The sequence below is a fragment of the Vulpes lagopus genome, chromosome X (assembly GCF_018345385.1).
Source record: "Vulpes lagopus strain Blue_001 chromosome X, ASM1834538v1, whole genome shotgun sequence".
NCBI classification, from domain to species: domain Eukaryota; kingdom Metazoa; phylum Chordata; class Mammalia; order Carnivora; family Canidae; genus Vulpes; species Vulpes lagopus.
The window spans coordinates 35,984,743-35,991,574 of record NC_054848.1 but is presented as its reverse complement, the minus strand read 5'-3'; positions in this window follow the sequence as shown (position 1 = coordinate 35,991,574).

Here is a 6,832-nt window from a genome sequence, read left to right as displayed (position 1 = left end):
GAGCGTCTGTCTGCCTTTGGCTCAGGGCTTGATGCCAAGGTCCTGGGTCCCACATAGGGCTCCCCACAGGGAGCCCGCTTCCCCCTCTGCCTTTGTCTCTGTGTCTCTTGTGAATAAATAAATAAAATCTTTTAAAAATTTTTTATTTAAAAAATTTTTAAAAGAAAAAATACTGACTTTCATGAATTGGAATGCATCAAATCAACTAAATGATGTTAAATCCATGAGTTCATAATGATACTTAAAGAAACACTTTCAGCAGCAGCTTTGGAGGTTACTAAAGCATTATTTTGAAACGTGGTAACTAAAGGGAAAGAATCAAGCATTTATCTTGCCTTTCCTTTATGAACTATATTTTACAATAACCAAATGCACTAGCTGATGAGGGAGAGTTTTCCTTTGTAAAAGAATCACAGCTAATAAATCCAGAAGTGACAGAATGAGGAAATGTCTACATTGCAGTGAAATCATGAATCCTACTGATCATCCTTGACATGCCTCCAAAATGGCACAAGCAGACAGTAGGTGCCTCCTGATGTGACCTAATAGTACATAGCCCTATCACCGAATTGCAGCCAAAAAAGAAAACCTGAAGCTAATCAAGCCTCCAGATCTAGCTACTATTTAAAGAAATATGAAGGATGAAGAAATACATTAAAAGACATCAAAGATGCAATCAGCTAAATATAGACTGTGGAAAGTTCTACAGGGCAAATGATCCAATTTTTCCAACAAATTAACGGAATAGGGGAGGAGGAGAAGGAAGGGAGATCTGTTAGTAAAAGAAACTTACAAGATGTCAAACAATGCATCTTTGGACAATTTTGAAACAATCAGTAGAAACAAAACATAGACTATTAGGTAATATACAGAATTAGCTTTCTTTTGGGTGTGATAAGGGTATTATGTCCTATTTTTAATGTTCTTATGCATTAGGAAAAAATATAGAAGTATTTATGGTGAAATTATATGTCTGGTATTTGCTTTAAAATATTCCCACAAAACAAATGGAGGGGAGAATTGAAATAGAAATAGCAGAAAGTTGGGGTGCCTAGGTGGCTCAGTCTGTTGGGCATCCGACTCTTGATCTCACCTCAGGTCTTGATATCAGGGTCATGAGTTCAAGCCCCACAAAGCACTGGGCTCCACATGTGGAGCCTACTTAAAAAAAAAAAAGGCAGAAAATTGACAACTAGAAACTGTTGATGAATACATGAGGTCTCTAGACTTTGGAGTGTGTTTGAAAATTGTTCATAATGGGGTGCCTGGGTGGCTCGGTCAGTTAAGCATCTGCCTTCAGCTCAGGTCATGATCCTAGAGTCCTGGGATCAAGCCCCGAGAATTGGGCTCCCTGCTTAGCTGGGAGATTGCTTCTCCCTCTCCCTCTGCTGCTCCCCCTGCCTGTGCTCTCGTCTCTCAAATAAATTTAAAAAAATTATTCATAGTGGCTTTTTAAAAAGTATGCTCCTCATTTGACCTCTTTCGGATATACAGCTAAAGGTATGTGGTGGGAAGAAAATTTTCTGTCTCTGTATTTTCTTCCGTGCATTCCTATTAAGTTTCCTACATTTCCTTCATTTGAAATGAAAATAACCTATAAGGAGTGGAATAATTAGCAAGCATTTCTCCCTTTTTTGATCTAGAACAGTTCCATATATAACCCAGAACTCAAAATGGTCAAGGAGGAAACAGAATGAGAACTTCTGAGTTTCGTGGCCCATTCGATTTACTGTCTGAGGTTTTTTGTGGTTTTTTTTTTTTCTTTGTTGTCATTTGTTTGTGTAGATAACCTTAGGAGATGGTTTATAACAAGCAATCATTTCTTATGGACCCCAAAATGTGCTGTTTTGGCTCAGGTACCTAGCGTGTGAAGGTATGATCAAATTTGTGCTCCTCGTTTAAAGCCTGTGAATGTCAATTCTTGGTGGAAGCAAAGGAGGAAGGCCGAGCTCCCCTTATATTTCACTTTCCTCTTTTGTAAAATGGAGCTGTTTTACTTCTTCCTAGTAGAGTTATTATAAGGGCTAATTTAAGCTTGTGGAAGCACTTTTAAAGCAGATCCTAAGATGTATAACCATGCTAGGGAAGTGAAAACTATCATTAATATATTTTAATCATCACATTAAATACCCACATAGACACACCCACCTCTTCTTCATTCAGGCAGATTTTTGCAAAGGGATAATTAATTCTGATGATGTCATGACCACAGATCCCTGCTTTCATCCTGAAAGCTGCAGTTTCCAAATGCTTACTAAGTCCTCCTTAGACTTTTAAAACATACTCACAAAGCACAGATTCTCCAACATCTAAGTGAAAGCACGCTGGAAAGAGAACTCTTTTGCTTTGGAAACAGAGTGAATGAACACTAAAAGGAGCCATCTTGTCGGCAAGCCTGCCAAAACCCAGAGGGCGGCGGGAATAAAATGAAACGCTGAGATTACATGTTTGGAAAATCACCTTGCCTGCTACCAAAGTGACCCCCCAGAAACCTGCACTTGCCTTTTAAGTCCTCACCAGGAGGCGAGGAGCTACAGGATTCCTGCCTCCTGACCCCTAGCAAGGAATGACTGGCGACTTTTCAGCCCTTCAGCGCCAGGCGCTCTGCAAAATAGCTGACCAGCGCACCGCTCACGCAGCCGCCAGCTCCGGGGACGCAGCCCTTTGAGATGCTAATGATGGTGTCAAATTCCGTGGCGGTGGGAAACCCCGTGTCCTCTTCCAGTATCTGTGGGGAAGCGCCGGATGCCGGGGTGCGGCAGGGGAAGGGTGCGTTTCACCTAGTGACTTCCGGTTCTGATTTCCGGCTTGCTCAGAAGGCTCTGCCACCCACTTTGCACGTTTTCTCTATTTTCTCTCTACTCCACGTCAACCCGAAGATGTGATAAAGCCCCTTCTCCGCAACCTCCCCAAAACCCTACTCGCCAAGGCTGCGGTGAATGTGTGCAGGCTCTTGCTCAGGATTTGGAGGTAGCACCCCATTGCTACCTCCGAAGAAGAACACAGAGGAGAGTTTTTAAGACACAATGGTTGATACTCACCCCCACCCCCTACCCCCCGCTATATATTTTCCCGTCACCCCCCTTCCCCTTTCCTGGCTGGGTCCCAGCCAGGTCTCCAGCTCAGCCCCACCTCCAGCCATTCAGCGGGCCACCTCCTTTGTTCCTCTCCTCAGCAAACACTGCAAAGCCCCCAAATTCTCACTCTTTTCTTATGCTAAAGTAGTCTGGTTCTCTTTGTCTCATTCCCAGGTGGCGGTAGCCCTGCTCTCTTTCTACTGTCACACTGGCCCATCAATCAGCTTGCTTTTCTAAACAAAGACTGCTGAACCCCCAAAAGAATTCTGTTCTGTATCACTCAGGAATGCTTTTCAGAAATTAAGAATTTCTGCAGCGACTAACAAAAATAAAAAATAATCAGTCTAATAATGCTTCATATCAGTCACCAAGTTGGATGACAATGCAGAAAAGCATCATGATTTTTCAACCATTAAGATGAACATTAAATTGAACATGAAAATCTTTCCTCATACAGATTCCCCCAAGGTCATCTCTAACTAAGGTCATTTTATAAATATCATATCAGAAGCAAGTTCTCTGTGGTTTCCTTGGATTTAAGATTTTTGTGGAAACAACAGTACTCCACACGAAAGATTCTCACAAAGACTGAAGAGTATTATTTCACTTAAGTGGATTATCAAGCAAACCTCTGGCCCTCCATAGTTCTAGTACAGTGGGTGTCCGCAGGTGATGTGTCACAAATTTGGAGATGCTTAGCCAACCTTTTAGGAACTATCCATTGAGCTGACTTGGAATATATATAAATAAGAATATTATCATTTAGTTTTACTGGAAACTTATCTCATTCCAAAAGGGATTCTAGTAGCATACAACACTAATAATAATAATAATAATAATAATAATAATAATACATTGGATAACTACAGTAAGATTTTTCTAACCAAAGAAAAATTGGACAGAACCAGAAAAGAACACAAGACAGGAAAAAGATGAAGCTAAGGTTAATACATAAAATTCATGACAGAAGGTTACTTGTCCAGCAGCCCAAGCAAAGATAAAAATGCAATCAATTCCACTGTTTCTAAGGAAAATTTTCTCCTCCAGGTATACAGACATATCGACACTGCAATATTTAAAAACAAGGGGAAGGGGCAGCCCCAGTGGCGCAGCGGTTTGGCGCCGCCTGCGGCCCAGGGTGTGATCCTGGAGACTGTGGATCCAGTCCCCAGGGTGTGATCCTGGAGACTGTGGATCGAGTCCCACGTCAGGTTCCTTGCATGGAGCCTGCTTCTCCCTCTGCCTGTGTGTGTGTGTGTGTGTGTGTGTGTGTGTGTGTGTGTGTCATGAATAAATAAATAAAATCTTTGAGAAAAATAAATAAATAAAAAATAAAAACAAGGGGCACCTGGGTGGTTCAGTGCTTAATGGTCTGCCTTTGGCTCAGATCGTGATACTGGGGACCTGAGATGGAGTCCCACAGGGAGTCTGCTTCTCCCTCTGCCTATGTCTCTGCCTCTCTCTCTGTGTGTCTCTCATGAATAAATAAATAATAAAATAAATATAACTACAAAATAAAACAGCCTTCAAAAACCATCTCTCTGTAATCTCTAAAGAATATAGTAAAGAATTAAACAGGGCAACTTCTTATTATACTCTTCAACATGGATGGAGGGCATAATGCCAAAGCAAGCTCCCATAAACATCACGCTACAAATACCCACTGTGATGGGGGAACAGTTACACAGCTCTTTGTGGATCAAACCACAAGATTCGAACATGAGCTTAGTACATTCTTTTTTCTTTTAAATATTTTATTTATTTATTTGAGAGAGAGAATGAGAGAGAGCACTGGCCAGGGGAGAGGCAGGGGGAGAAGGAGAGGCAGACTCCCCACTGAGCAGGGAGGCCCATGCAGGGCTTGATCCCAGGACTCTGGGATCATGACCTGACCTGAAGGCAGACGCTTAACCGACTGAGCCACCCAGGTGCCAAGCAGAGTACATTCTAACATCACCAAAAGATAAGTCTGATGGGAAAAAAAAAAAAAAGTAAAATGAATCAGTAAATATTTTAAGAAACAATTGGTACAGATTGAATTTTATTTATTTTATTTTTAAGATTTTATTTATTTATTCATGAGAGGCATAGAGAGAGGCAGAGACATAAGCAGAGGGAGAAGCAGGCTCCATGCAGGGAGCGGGATGTGGGACTCGATCTCGGGTCTCCAGGATCAGGCCCTGGGCTGAAGACGGCGCTAAACCACTGAGCCACCAGGGCTGCCCCAGATTGAACTTTAATAATATCTAGCAACCATACATGATTAGGGGTGGGAGTGCAGAGAATAAAGTTTCCCAAACTAGGCTTTTAACATTCCTGTGTGAGAAGTCAGAGTATCCCAGGTTAATAATAGAAGTAAATGCTAGAACTAGAAAGTTGTGTAAAAGCATAATACATCAAAAATACTAGAAAACAGATGAGTTATATCAGTTTTGTTCTGATACAATTTCAAAGGAAACACAAAGTTTAAAAGTACCCTCTATAGGGGCACCTGGCTGGCTTAGCCAGCGGAGCGTGCAACTCTTGACCTTGGGTCTTTTTTTTTTTTTTTTTTTTTTGCTCAGGCCCCATGTTGGGTATAGAGATTACTTAAAAATAAAACTTAAAAAAATACAGTACCCCATATAAAAGTCCATAAATTAAAAGAGAGAAAACAGATAAAAATTGACATACATTTAAAGGGAAAAAAATAAATTTGAAAAGAAATAGGATTTGGTAAACTTTCATCAGTTAATGTATTAAGTATAAACAGGCTGAATTCTCCTTAGAAAAAGAAGGCAGCTCATTGACTGTTAAAATAACAAAATCTAACCACATGTTGCCTATGAGAGATATACACACCAAAAATAAAAAAATCAACAGAGTAGCAGTGTAAAGGGATATGCCTATAAGAACAGAAGAAGAGCAAGGATTACTATTTTGGTAGCAAGTAAAGCAGATGTCAGAGTAAAAGACAGCACAATAAATAAATAAGGTCATGGTCTAATGACCAAATGTACATTAAATCATGAAAATCAAGAAATACCAAATGTATGTGTTACAAAAACTATTGCAACAAAGTCCAGGAAAGACAAAGGACAAAAAAGCAAGAAGAAATAAAAACAACTATTATTTTATTTTATTTTGTTTTATTTTAATTAATTTATTTTTTAAACAACTATTATTTTAATTGGAACCCTCAACATTTCATTTGGGGAAATAATCCCCAAAAATCAAAAAGAATCAAAAAAATAAGATGAAGGAATCAGCATTGGTACGTTTCATCCCTATACACTTACCAGTGCATGCCTTCTCTCTGTTTCACTTCATATTCTTTTGTATAACATTTTCATGTTTTTATTTATTATTATTATTTTTTTTAAAGATTTTATTATTTATTCATGAGAATACACAGAGAGGAGACAGAGAGAGAGGCAGAGGCACGGGCGCAGGGAGAAGCAGGCTCCACGCAGGAAACCCAATGTGGGACTCAATCCGGGGTCTCCAGGGTCACGCCCTGGGATGAAGGCGGCGCTAAACCGCTGAGCCACCTGAGCTATCCCATTTTCATGTTTTTAGATGGTCTGCACATACCATTAAATCTTTGCTTAGTTGTCACCCATATTGTCATATATCATATTGTTTTTATATTTCACTATTATGAGTAGCCTGCATGCTTTTATTCAGTAGTTTTTTTTTTTTCTGTGTATATGTGTGGAATCTTTGGCATGTATTCCCCAGAATAAAGTTACTGTGCCAAAGAGTGTGAATACTTT